The sequence below is a fragment of the Chelmon rostratus genome, chromosome 16, assembly GCF_017976325.1.
Source record: "Chelmon rostratus isolate fCheRos1 chromosome 16, fCheRos1.pri, whole genome shotgun sequence".
Lineage (NCBI taxonomy): Eukaryota > Metazoa > Chordata > Actinopteri > Chaetodontiformes > Chaetodontidae > Chelmon > Chelmon rostratus.
In genome coordinates, this window is record NC_055673.1 from 6,844,040 (window position 1) to 6,859,269 (window position 15,230).

Genomic DNA, 15,230 nt, shown 5'->3' on the forward strand with positions numbered 1-15,230 from the left:
CTCATCTTCTGTATGGTCTTCAATTGATGTTTGGTTTACCAGCCCCTCTGTATAAAGCAGACCTTCAATAAACTATATCACCCTATTTGTGAGAGTAATACAGCCCAGTGCGGTCCTCAATTAGGTATAAATGACACAGCAAATTGGAAAATTAGGAGGAGAGGGAAGGATAATGTGCTCCAAAACAGGCTAAAACCAATTCATTAGGAGACCAGGAAGGAGACAAAGGGTCCGTTTCTGTCCTCCAACAGAAAATCCCACTTTAAGTTCGGATGCCTTACTGTTCACCTTGTCACAGGCTGCGTCTGGAGGCTGATCTTATCACTAAGTATGACTCATGTGATATGTAGCGAGCAGAATCACAGGTTGCTCTCATGGGTGATGTGTGAGGAGAAAAAGCCGATGGACTCTCTTTCATTAATGCAATGTAGTGTGTTTTCCAGTTAGAACATTGATCATAGTAGAAGAGGATAAAATGGCCCAATTAAACATGAGCAGCACATACAGCCTGCAGTATCTGCGATGATACATCATTCTATAAAAACAAAGGTCAACACAGGACAGTGATGATGGCCAACGTGCTGCTCGTTGAACTTGTATAATGTTGCTGACAGCTGAGACAGTATTGATGGCTGGGTGGCTGAATGTCCTTCAGCTGGACGACCTGGGTTTAGTTCTGCGTGCTGGTGAGTCTCTGCTTTGCTGAAGTGTCCTGTTATTGCCTTGCTCAGAGGGAAAGGCTCAGTAAGTGACCATGTCAGTACAATGTGTTCCTAAGCAGCTAAGAGGCTATTGAAAGTCTGACTGGTCTGGCTCAGTGGATGTAGGCTGTGGGTATATGCCTGCCATTGGCCTCCCATTACCCTCCTCTACTGGAAACAACAGCAGTCTTTGAGCTAGCAACCTTCATGCTGATCTACACTGAAAATGGCAAGTTACCCTAACCCGAACCTGGTCACTGACTCCTCATATCAACAGCCTAGCAGTTGTTACCGTTTCCTTTGCAGGGGTTTAGCCGCGCCACGTGCAAATGTTGCACCTAAAAGTTTCCCCTGACATCGTTTTGCAAGGGCGCCGTCGTTGCATCCTGGGCTTGTGCCACCAAGGACGATTGTGATTGGTTAAAAGAAATGCAAACAAGCCGAAGTGTTTTTCCCCCACCAGAATGATAATGGGTGCAGCCAGACCTTTCCCCAGTGCTGACACAGCGCAGTGCAGATAGGTCTGGTTATGCGGGAATGAGTCAGAGTGATGATTTTAAGGCCCTGTGATGTCATTGTAACGGAAGTGAGCGTTGTGTTTTAGCCGTGGTGGCTGCGAGGCTTTATGACCCGCGAAGTCAGCCTGTCAGTAAGCTGGTCCAGACTAAAACATGTCAGCATCCTCTGGATTGTTGGGAACTTTTGTGCCTCATGTTCCCATGAGGATGAATCTCATTTCCTATAGCACCACCATGGGGTTGGTTAACATTTGCAAATGTTAACATGTTGAAACACTAAAATAAAGATGAACATGGTGAACGTTGTACCTGCTGAAACATGTCACTATGAACGTGTTAGCATGCTGATGTAAACGTTTACCTCAAAGCATTGCTGTGCCACCAGCATGACTGTAAACTCTCTGGTCTTGTTTTCTTTTCAGCACTTTGGGAGGTAAATGGACAGGATGGGAGACTCTGGTCTAATGCAAAGAAAAGTTTTTGTGCTCTAATTCTCAAGAGTATTTGTGCAAGAAAAAGAAGTAAAAAAGAGCGCAGAGTCCTCAGTGAATCTTCCTCTACACACCTCAGCTCACTTTTTGAGTCTGGGAGAGACGGTCTGTGCAGTGTTTCGGACAGCGTGGAAACAAACGAAAAGCCAAGCTGACAGCCTCTCATTGAGTTTTTGGGCCCGCTCGGTGGTATTTTCAGAGACGGGCCACCGAAGGGAACTGAGCTGACACTCTCTGTTAGGATGGTTCTCAACTTTGATGTAGGAATAAGTTCACAGGTTTCATTTCCATTTTTATTTCAGGTTCTATCTAAAATTTGACATTTACTCAAAGTGTTTCTGTCACCCAGACCTTGATACTGCCTCACAGCTACGGTGTATGCTCAGTGGTATTCCTCTAACCGGTCCCTGATGTGGGATTTTATGAGACGTGCTTACAACCCATATGCTTCACCTATACAACCAATATGTGGTGTATGTTGTCTTTAACAATCTCCACCTGCTTTTAAAACTACCTGCTTCCAAGGTGACCAGCTTCAAAGAAAACCTCCTCCCTGCACTGGGTCTTGTTTGCTTGCTGAACACGGTGCAGTGGCAGCTCCTGTCCAGGTGTACACAGATGATTCTGGGAGCAAAACAATACAGAGATGAAGTTAACAGTGATTATATTGGTGCTGTGAGACACCGATTACACACACACACACACTGGCTCTTGGATCATTGGAGAAACACCTGTCTCTCTTGGATTCACGGCAGCAGACCGACATGATAAAAAAGAAAAAGTTGGGGGATCAATTTGTCTTCATTTCCAGCCTCTCTTTTCATTAGATGCAGTGGTGAGTGATATGATTAGGGGTGCCTGCCTCAAGATCTGCTGCCCAATGGACTTCTTCTCTACTTCACACACATCAAATTGAAGCACATATCTTCACATAAGAAAATGGGATATAATCTTGCCTATTAACATTCCTTTATTGAAATGATCAGTGAATATTTCTAATAATTCTTTGCTTTTCAGTGCTCTGCTGATTTTCCATCAGCACTCACATGCATGGAACAAACAGCATGTACTAAATTTAAGTGACGCTTGAAAAACCTTTGTGAAAGTCAAACTGGGAATTTTGAATTCTGCTTAGCTTTTGTGTGAATGAACACACACTGTAATTATCGAGTGGATACTTGGCACATTATAGCTCTGGGCGGACGGTTCCCATGGCAGCAGTTAACTGACACATGAGGCCCCACAGTGCCTTTGTGGTTCGCTACTGACTGAAGCACGTTATCTACCTCTGTGGTCTGTGAGGTTATTTTTCCTCCTTTCTCAACAAGCCTACACACCGTTGGTTGAATATCTTAAGAAATCTGTCCGTGTGCAACACTCAACACATGGGAGGACCGTCATGCTAGCTTACACCTGCAAATTGGAAGCTATTAGCCTAGCTTGCCAACACTTGCACCAATGCCTCCAGAGGTTATGTTTATGTTTTTTAGCACATCCTCATGTGCTGAGTGATTGGCAGGACTGTCAATCCTGTCATACCAAGTGTTTAGCTTAAATCAAAGATGAAGCTAATGAACGGCTAACAACGTTTGCTACTTAACTGCCTGTGTGCCTGTTGGAATTGGAGAGATATTACAAGCTATTGTTAGTGCCCTACCATGCAGATATTGCACCAATATACACTTTTGAATGTAGTTGGAACCGAAACTTCACTCCCCATGGAAAATATTAATGCAGGGGGCGCTTACAGGGTTTTTTAAAAATTGTTGAAAGATGAGTTGCATTCTTATGCAGCAAAGAGTGCAAACTTAATAGTGAGAGATGATAAAGCACCACATAAGTCAGCATCTTCCATGTAATTGAGAGGGCATGGTATTTGCAATAGTCGACTGAGTCACCAGAGACCACCAGAGTCTTTTCATTAAACGGTCACACTGCAGAGCGAGAGATCAAGACAAAGCCAAAGATGGAGGGATGGCTGACAACAGTTCTGCTGCTGGATGACTGGATCAGGCAACTTTGAAAACTCTTACATCCATTTGAAAGTAGTTTTTTCTGGTACAAGTCATTTGTCAATAAATCTCTCCCCATGAAAGAAGGAGATGTTTGACTTTTTAACTTTGGGAGTTTTCAGCGGAACATAGTGCACTTATTGATTCAGTCTCTTCCCTCGTAATGGTTGTTCCTTTACTGAGCGAGAGAGAGGAGAGAGATTGGGAGGGTGGCAGAAGAAATTTTAATACACAACACCTCTCGGCTCCATTTTAAGAGTCGGTCTTCATTACAAGAAATCCATCTCAAAATCTGGCCAAATAAAACCCAAATTATCTACGTGCCACTGTGAGATAAGGCTTTTCTAATTTGAGTGAACTGATGCTTTAAACCTGCACCAACTGATTTCTTTTTTTGCCATCAGAATGAGGTTTAGAATAACAATTTAAGGAATTTTGGCCTTTACTACAGTGGAGAAATGAGGGGAGAGAGAGATGAGAATGACGTGCAACAAAGGTACCCTGTTATGCCGATCCAAACCTGGGACACTCATGGCCCATGTTTGTGCCATCCTGATTAATTCCAGTGTTTACTCTGCTTTAAGCTCTGTTTTGCTCTCCACCTGCTGCTGAACAAATGTATGATCATCAGCTAGTAGCTAACTGTGTCTGTCCGCTATTCTGTGCTGGGCAGGTAGGTCACAGTGGCCTTATGAAAGCTTTTTTTTGCTACAAACACCTGTCTGTCTTTGACTGGAAACCAGGTTAATGAGAGTTGGAGGTCTAAAAACAATGATCTGAAAGAGGCTAAAACGCCCTGCAGAGCTGAGGAGAGCTGCAGAGCTTAGTGATAATTCCTCCTTCTCCAATAACACTGTTGATATAAAAAAAACTGACATGGTACTACAAGTAAGACAACACATACATACATACACATTCACACCAGAGGTGGGGGAAGTACTTGATCACGTACTTAAGTAACAATACTACAGTGTAGCAATACTCTGTCACAAGTAAAATTCATGTATGTACATTTTTACTAAATTACAAAATAATAAGCATCCACATATGCTTAAAGAACCCAAAATAAAAGTACTCATTGTGCGGAATGACACATATCAGACTAATGTACATTATATAGAATTACAATTAATGGTGCATCAGTGTGTTCATCATTTTAATGCGGAAGCTGAGAAGGTGGTTTAACTACTTCATATCATTTATCTGCTGGATAGCTTGTGAATCTCTCCTCTGAGATCAATAAAGTTCAATCTTAATCTATAATATTACATCAAAATTTGTTTGTTTTTATTTTATATTAACAAACTAAATCTGCAAAGTAACCAGCAACTAAAATTGTCAAATACATGTAGCAGAGTAAATAGTACAATATTTGCCTCAGAAGTAGAAGTATAACGTAGCAGAAATGGCAGTATTCAAGTACAGTAAAGGTACCTCAAAATTGTACCTTTGTAAAACAGTACTTGAGTAAATGTACCACACAGGCACACACACACACACACACACACACACACACACACTCTCTAGTGTGTGTGTGAAGACCGGCTGGTGGCCCATCACTCTGCTGATGTGTCCGAGGCCTCGGAGCAGAAATTCAGAGCTGGAGTAAAATGCTGACCTCGCTGTAAGCAACACCGGTGTGCTGTTAACAGAAAAGCCCGTTCCTCTGTCACGCATCACAGAGCTGTCGACCTTCAGACCCCCACGTCTGCCCGCTCAGTCGCACAAATGTGCAAAGTGTCTTTAAGTGCCCGACCCTCAAGTCTCTAGTAGCAGGTGCCCATTTCCTCGCTTGTTTTTTGTGCAAAAAAAAAAACACGTTAAAGAGGCAGAGAGGCGCATCATGCCTGCTAAGCTGCTGAGTCGCTGATTTTTTCCCCTCCTGCATAATCGCTACATCACATGAACAGTGGCAGCTTGGGTGTATTAATTTGAGTATTTTCTTCTCTGTGGCCTCGAAGAAGGACGGCCACTGCTGATGGAACAGATTACCAGCAGAATCCCAAATGAGCGAATTAAACAAATGAATTTAAAACCTGCTTCAAGCCAATATTTTAACATTTGCATGACGTTTGTAGCCATGCTCAGCTCTTGCTTGTGTCTTCGAATGATTTTCCCTCCCCCACGTGCGCCTGCAGTTCCTTTAGAAACAATGCGTCTACAGATTGCACCCCTGCAAAAACATGCTTATTATTTGCATCACGATTGGGTTTATTTTGACGCTACAGCGGCAAGAGAGCAGGTTCAGCGTTCCCCTGGCATGTCTGAGTGCAAGTCGTGCTTATCGGAGGTTTCACGGTGATCATAGCCACGCAGAGCTTATTCAAACTGACTGAGCGAGGCTACAGCGTGGCTGCACCTGCCAAAGGCTTCAGCAATACTGCAGCTCAGCAGGTTTAACACAGATTATTGCTGGTATCCTGCCGAAAGACCCTCTCTCTATTTTCCTTGTTCTCTTTTTACAAGAACCGACAGTTGACATGGTCGGCTACATGTAAAACAAGTTTTCTATCCTTGCAGCAGAACCCAAAAGAATAAAAACATCGTGGAAAAAGTAATTTTTTTTTTTCATTTCAATTTAGCTTTTGGGAAAAGGGGTTCTGTAGAACACTGATGTGATTTAAATTGACTGAGGATAGTGTGGTCTCAGGTGACTTCTGCTCTGAGACTGCTCATCCTTCCGCTTCAGCTCTGTAAATTAATACTACAACTGAATCCATTTAAAGCACTGTGTACTTCTCTCTGTTTTTCCAGTGGCATGCTCTCAAATCTCGGAAAATGCACTGTGGTTAAAACATAAAGAATGAAGCGCCCTCACAGCTCCTTGTTTCTGCTACTCCTTCAACAAAAGAGAGCGATGCAGCCATATGCAGCGTCATATGGCCGTCTGCAAATATACAATCCAATAAATAAGTCAACTGTCCTTCTCTGGAAATGTCTTTTTATTGGTCAGCTGCTCTCACAGTAATTAAAGCTTCGACTTATTGCCTTGACTGTTACTCTTGTTTGCTCTTTTCTCAGACGGACAGTGGAGTTCAGGATTGAAGATTAGAAAACTGCAACGTTTTATTTGCCACGTGCTCATACAATGTGCAGTGAGATCAGCGCCACCTGGAAAAGCAAAGGCTTGCAGTCCAAAGCTCGGACTACTAATCACTGTAGGCCGCCCAGGATCACCTGTTCTGCTCACATCATCTTCTTGGATCTGCATTCCTCATTCAGTTTTGCAGTCTCTCTACCTTTAATTGTCATTCTGTTTATCCATATTGTAAATTTACTGTTGTTTTTCTATCTGTTGCATGTCTGCACATTCTGAGAGTGATCCATTCTCTGGTGTTCTTCATTAAGTTTCTTGCTTTTTGTTTCTTGTTAAAGTACTTTTAGTAGAGTTGTGATATTTTTGGTGGTTTGGCAGCTGCTGGTCCAGTTGTCTCATCCCTTACAAAAGCAGGAAACAGTCTGACTACATGAAGCTGTGAAACATTAGTCCATCCAAATGTAATGCACATTTGAACTTAATTTTCAGAAAATCTGCAAAATAAAATGCAAACCTATGGGTGTTTCCATCCAGTACTTGTATATGACTATTAAGAGTTGGTTCAAGTAGGCAGTAAGTGGCGCCAATGCGCCAGTCAGGTGCTGTTATACCACTGTAGAAGAAGAGAGTGCACCCAGATGATAAAAGAGTGACAGTGAACCAATAAATGGTGGGGGAAGTAACATGATAGAAATATTGCATTTTATGTTTCATATATTAATTTGAGGAACGTTACAGTCTCCTTTTCACTCAACACAAATCTCATGTTGTGTGTATAAAGCACACCATTTCCATCTCCCTCAAGTGCAAAAACTTTTTGGCTGTATTTCAACTTTTTTGGGGGAATTTTGGACGTTTCCACTCAAGTGTTTTGATGCACAAATAAAACAGACTGACAGACAGACAGATCAGTCACGAGGCATCTAATAAGAAAAACAAAACAATCTGAATTCATGACAATATAATGAATGAATGAATTAATCAGCGAATAAAAGTCAAATTAAACTCAGAGAGACAGAGAAAGATGTTTCTGTGGGCTGCCTGGAGTGAAAGTGACCCTAAGATGTGGAACCGGTAGGAACTAAAGTCCACTAAAAGTGCAGCAGAGATTTACTTTTCAGTGACCTTGCTGGTGAATGACGTCGCTCCACTCGCTCCGTGAAGGCACTGCGTCAGAAAATGTGAACAAGCAAAGCAGCCAAGTTGAGAAATCGCTGCCAAATTATCATATAACTGCTAATAAGACACAAAAAAGCAATTTCGGGGAGCATTCATCTGTGCCGACAGAAATTATTTAAACCACTTGAGGACTTGATGTTACAGCAGAGGAATTGTCTGAGAGCTGGTGAAGTATTTGTGTATTGATTCGAGGCTGAGCCCTATAGCAGTTTTAATACTCCATCGATTTGTGTCAGCGCTACAGTATGCAAACTGGCACATTAAGTGTCAGATGGAGGTAATGAAAGGAAACTGTTGGCTGTCAGATATGACCTTATTACCAGCCTGAGTTTAGCCAGGTCACCATGTCTGCAGGTTATGAGTTAAGGTGTAATCATTAATTGTATTACAGCCTGCAGGGGATAGAAAACAGGGAATGCACTTTCTTTTTAGATGAAATGCATTTTTAATCATCTGATAATACAGTAATCTTGTCACAAGAAGACAAACAGGATCAGTGAATCTTTAATTTCTGACAATTTGTGGCTTTAGGATGATGAAGAATATTCTCATATTGCTTGCAAGCTATTTTTGCATATATTTTATAACCATAACACTGGAAAAAATCTTTCATATGATATATTCCTTACCTTGCTCCTCTCCTTATTTGTCTCCAATCCCCTGATATCTCGGTGGCTATATTACACAGCTGAGTCTATCTTTGAAGGAATCAAGGCAATAAAAGGCTTTATTTACCCTTATCTGGAGCAGGCCCCCCAAAAACTCCACAGTATAATACAGACTGAGACACTTTCAACAGGCAGCCCGCAAAAGGTTCCTGGTCCTGTCTCCTGGCAGGATTTTCTCCTTATATCCGTTTATTAAAAAGTCTTGTTCCTTGTGACTGTGCATTGTACATTATTGCAGCAGATTTCTTGCAGGGAACCATCTCCCATGAGCTGCTGAAGCTAATGGAGGGATGGTATTGAGGAGAGGTGGAATGAAACTTGCTAAATCAGGCCTTGCCTTTGACCACTTAATAATGAAAAGCAATTACAGGCAGGCTTAGCAGGGGACTTTGTTCTTTTCTTTTTTATTTATCAAAGAACACGAGTTGTTCTGGATGTCTAACGCATGCTGTCAAGTTGTTATGTCATGTTTTGTAGTTTCAGTGACTTCAGTATCAGTTTTTATAGGTTTCTTCAAATCATCCTCGTGCAATGATGTTTCTTTCAGGTCTGCCTGTTGATTTGTTACAGAGAAACTTCAAAAGGAAATTCACATGTAGTCCGGTTTATAGGCAACAATATTTGGCTCAGATTAGTTTGTTTTTGTATGTTTCCATCTTTCATCATTTCAAATGACTGTAAAGAAATGTACAGCAGGTTTCTCATGTTGACGCCAAAGTCAGTATGTGTATATTATGAATGTGGTCAGACTCATTACAGCATTGATGTTTTACTGATCGCATATGTTGTTGTTTGTGAACAAGACTATGACTATGGCCTGCAGCCATGCTAGCAGCTAAATGCTAACATCAACATGTTAACACGCTCACAATGACATGCTAACATGCTAATGGCTAGCAGGTAGTATATTAATTATGTTAACTGTCTACAATCTTCATCCTGAGACATGTCACAAATGTCAACCTCATGGTTGTGTGAGGAGGCAAAGTCATGGAATCTAGAAAGTGAGTCGGAGTTAACCCTTTGGGAATCATTAGAGTCTGTGCAAATTTTCATTGCAATCCGCCCAGTAGTTCAGTGTGGACCAAAGAGGAGGTGAATCCACTAAATGCTGCTGGCATGGCTGAGGAAGATGAAACTATCCTGGTGAAAACTGGTGCAGGGTGTCAACTCTTCAAATTCTACACACATTCCAGAAAGGCCTCCATTCTGTTCGTTATAGAGAGAGAGCAAGCAGAGGAGAAGGTTAGTAAGTTCTTAGTCTGGCAGTAAATGTACAGTACAGGTTACAGTGTGTCAGCTGATAAATGCTGCAGCTTCTCAAGACAAAGAAAAGTCTCGTCTGTTGTTTCCCAACTGCTGGAAGAGAGAAGGTTAGCCAGGCAGCAACCCTACATTTCAAAGTACTGTCTGCAGTAGAAATGCAAAACAGTAGTAGGTTTTAGGTAGATGTAGTTATGGGTACGAGTTTCCGAAGTGTTCAGTGGAAACAAGGCTGTAGTGGTTTTAAAAGTCCACTCACTGATTTCGTTATAGTCCTCAATACTGCCTCCAACTGGTGATGTTTTGAAACACAGCTCACAGTTTCAAAATGCAACAGTGAGCTGCACTTTTAGATGTGGGAATGCACAACTATGGTAAGATCAGGGAGTGCATCAGCAACAAAGACTGGCAGCTTTGCAGAAGAAGTGGGCTGCACCCTGCAAACCCCTGAGAGGGGCTGTGTGTAGCATCTGTCTTAGCCTGAAGTATATAGTGTCTATAGTCATTAACAGTAAGGTGTTAACTCCACCTGGCATTGTGTTAAACTGTGCTGCACCTGCTGTTATTGTTGTGAACCCTCACTGCGTTGCATAAATATTTAATCCTACTGTGAGAGATGCCCAGGGTTAAATTTCTGGGATGAGTGAGTTATGGCAGAAGGAGCTTTTGGCAAATTGTGATGACGCGAGGTGACCTTGTTGCTTTTGGCATTCCTGTACAGAGATAAATACATTAAAAGTGAAACGAGCCACTAGAATTGTGTGACAGCCACCTCTGTGTTTCCTGCGAGGTGTGATGGATGGTGCGAGCCCCTCGCAGCGTGTCTTTTTCACGAGCTTTCCATGGTGGCTCGCCGGCGAGAGTATGCGTTGAGACAGCATGTTGGGATGAAGGTCATTTGAAACTGAAGTGTCTAATTTACTGTGTGAAACACGAGTTAAACTGAACTCTTGTCAACATAGCAAAGACAACGTACAGGTTAGGGCACTGTGGCCTGTGGTATAAACCACTTATCAAAGATGCAGGCTCCAGGAAGCGAGCGACACCCCCGGCTGATGTTCATCCAGCATGGCTTCCACACGGCAGCAACATGCTTCACTTTCAAGGTTCCGCCTCTTGAACTCAAAGACACACTTTACTTTGATGGACCGTTCTCTGTGCAATCACAAAGCTGCAATATGAGTAGACAATCGTAGTATTCAGCCCCACCAGAGGCCTCAGTCTGAACATAACCTGCAATTTGGTACCTTGAAAATATCTGTTATTGCAGCCTTATATTGTCCTTGGACTTTTTCCATGAATATAGCCCTTTCTTCCCCTCTTTTAAGCCACAATGAGATGGGATCTGTGCCCTTCATGTAAATATCCCCTCGTGATGTGGTTTCAGAACAAAAAGGAGCCATATCTGGTGAGCTACCCTTGCGCCGAGCCTTGGGTTGAGACATTCCCAACGGGGCCAATCTATCACCATGTGATTTATAGGCTTTACAGAGTCGGGGTGTAATAGAGACGGAGAAAGACGGCAAGTGAAGGAGTGTGAGAGGGAAAGAAAAAAGAAGTGGGAAGAGGCTGTAAGAGAGAGAGGACAGTGGGAGAGAGGAAAATGAAATACAGAAATGCAGAGTAGAATTAATAATCGAATGTCTTTATCCCCAGACTGGGAGAAACAACAGCAACCTCTCATTCGTTACTGTATTGTTAATGATGAGCTTAATTAATGATGGATTAACATCTGAAAGAAAAGGTGCAGCTGTAAATGAATGCTGCTGCAGGTGAAATGCCATATGGACAACGCATTCAGAAAGTTTAATTGTTGATGGTGGGCTGAATATTTTTATTACATCACAACAACAACAGTTTTAATTGCTCATTGTGTTAAAATGCACTAATATGGTTATAATAAGCATATGGTGTATATCTGTTTTGTTTATTCAGATGAGATGTGCACAGACGACGATGAGGTGCTAATGAGAGGAGGTTCAGCTTTTGCGTTCCAGTTTGTTGTTGTGAGGCTGGTTTTATGTCTGTTAGTCAGGAAATGTCAGAGTTTGTGGAAATGCTGCTGCAAGCAAGAACCGATTAAGATTTGGTGGCAAATATCTGACATGTGACTGCACTAACTTTACAGTTGCAGTGTTGGATCAGACCTCTTCATCAACATTTGTCAGAATTGTTATTGATTATTATTATTGGGGGGCACCCTTCATTTTTGTCCACTTTCATGTCAAGTGCAGTAAAAGGATTTTGGGTGTATGAGATCTGATAAAGCTTGTGGTATATTTTGCTCCTCTGGCTTTATTAGAGTAGTCTAAGGCTGACCAGAAACGTACTGTGAGGTATTGATTATACGTCAGTAAAGAATGCTGTGTGAAGAAACTGTTGGGTTTGGCCTTTTTGCAGCAGCAGTTACGCTTTGTTAATTGTCCAGTTTTTTTAGCATTACCATGAGAATAATCATTGCGTCGTCCACATATGATGTACAGTATACGTCATGCATACTTTCACTGACATACTGTCACATTAAGTCCATTTTTCTTCTTGTAGTTTCACAATTTATCTGCACCATTTAGGATAATATGGTTAATTGGTGAATTAAATGTAAACATCTACATTTTAGTATTTCTGTTTTCTGTGCTCGTTATGTTTCAGTATATCCTTGGTGAGTTGAAATGACCCTGAATCTCGTGCATCTGGGTGCATGTTAATGCTGAAAAAAAGATGACAGGTGATACAAAAACTCATTGTTGAAAATGTGTAACTTTGTGTGCTTGGTATCCCAGTCAATTCCAGGCTTAAAATTCAAATTTCCTTTTTTATCTCCCCTCTTTCTTCATTCTTACATTTTACGACTGAAGTGAAGGTGAAGTAGGTGAGATTTAACAGCCTTAGATGGAGCATTCGGCTCAGACAGTTACATGTATAGCTTTGTTCTCCACATTTTGTACAGAATCATTTGAGGAAGGGAAAGCGTTTTATCTCTTTTATTAATCAAATCATGAACTAGATGTCCCGTAATGGAGCTGTCTGGTAAAACTGAGAGTACATTTGCTTTCCCACTTTAAATACGAACAGTCCGACAAAATACACTTCATACAAATGCACTCAGTATGTCCGTGTATACCCTCCCCCATACGCTGCCGTCCTTCCAACCTGAGCTCCTCGACAGAGTGCAGGCCGCCCCTGCTGTGACCCAGAATGATGATGGCATGGCTATCAGTCCCTGTCAGGCCACACAGTCAGGCCCGATTCCACTAAATCCCGGTCAATCACCGGCCTCTGTATCACACACTCCCAGATGGCAGTCACCACCTCAGAGCTGTCTCAATCCATCATGCGTCTGATTCTATGAGGCAGTAGGTGTTAAAGGTTTGTCGGGGTGGGCTTTTTACTGCTGCGCACACCCACAAACCTGCCAGAGAACAGGTTAGAGGTTACTCTGCCCAGAGCTAGTGACCTTTGACCCAACCCACTTCAGTGTCCATTAGTCAAAACTACTGCTCACTAGGCTATATAACCTCTCCTCACCCCTAATGATACAGCCCCTCTCAGCAAGTTCTAGCTGTCCTTCTGAATGTCTTTACACTGAACCATTTACACGCACATACACACTGTACGTACACACACACTGCTTGTTAAACCAACGTTACTGTAATTCCACTACTTTTAGTGGATATTAGAAATGTAATTACTTTTCAAATTAAATAACACATTTACAAATACTGAACTTTAAATGGGCTTGTTACTCATTATTTTTGCCTTAAACATAGTGGACAGCTGTGGAGGATAGCAGACAAATGGAGCCTGTTCCCTGGATTTTCCAGTTCATGACCGTCCAACCTTGAGGTGGCGCAAGACAGTTCAGGCAATGCGAGCTTAATTTACATCATAGGTAACTTTTCAAATACAAGCGTAGTTTACAGGTGGGAATGCTAGTCAGCCCTCTGGTGGTCTGGAGTATTAATAGCACCTATCATTGCAGTGATAAAGGGTGCAGTGATAGATAAAAGAGACAGTTGTCTTATTCCATACTGCACCAGGAACACTAAAATAATATAGCCTGGGTGCATTCATAAGAGAATTATAAAATTAAAGTAAAAGTTAGCTTCTTTGCTAACCAGTTACTTTTATATGGAGTGATTGGTGACAAGTTTTTGAGAGAAGTAACTCATAACTGTAAATAGTAATTTTGAGTGACAACAGTGATTGACTATCAGTTTGCAAGTTAATACAGACAGTCTGCAGCACAGGTAGTAATAGTACTGCAGTAAAAATTGCCGGGCAAGAGAGGGAGGGACACACTTTTGTATTCTTAAGATGCCATATCAACTGCATTTTAAGTCTTTAGTGCACCTTGTGTGCCAGTTTCAGCTGTTGAGACAGCAAAAATGTTAAGAAATAATAACCCTGGCTACCAGTTTCTACTACAGTTTAAAGGTTGCAACAAATATCTTCATAAATAATTTAATAATAAATCATCTAATAAAGGTGCCCTCTCATCAGGAGCTATAAAATGTTTACAGGTGCTGTAAACGGATGTTGGGCTGGAGCTGGAGCTTACTGCTGTTTTCTGTCCAGCAGGAAAGTGTTGTAACTTACGCAGCAGACAAAATGATGCAGTGGGAGGACAGACTCAAAGATTATGACACAATCATCACATTATTTCCTCTTTTTTTCTTATTTCTAAAGACAAATCAACTTCTTACAAGACTGTAGCTGGCCGAGGAACAGCACCAGTCTTAAGAGTTTTCAATCCAAACATCTGTCCAATCTTTTTTGTGTCTTTGCATCTTTCAAAGGGATATTTTAATATTTAAGGAAATACACTTCTTTGCTTACTTGCTGAGCGTTAGATGAGAAAATTGACACCATTCTCAAGCCTTTCTCAAATTTTACTGAATGTGCAGGACTATTTCTTGGACAGGTGTAGTCACTTCCCTGGAGTCTCTGCTGGTTGCCTACAATGCCATGGTGATGACAAGACACCAGGAAATAGTCACATAGGCACATACATGTAATTTTTCTTCTTCAGTTTTATACAGAGAAAACAAACAAGCTATAACATGTTGATTAAAGAGGTTAGAGGTGCTAGTATGTGGATTTTGTAAGCTTTGCATAGAGCCAGGTGTTGTTCCCTTACATCCTGTCTTTGTGCATCTATTTAACAGATGAAATACCCTCACTTTTCTACATAGTTCCCCTAATTTTGCTTGAGGTGTACATACACCAGCCAAACAGATGTTTAAAGGTATACTATGCAGGGATTTTGCTTACCGTTTTCAGATGTGGGTCCGCCATAACCTCCCCTTGGACATGTGCTCCTTATGGTCTGTCACCTGGCCTTTTCATGAAGCCCTGACCTCA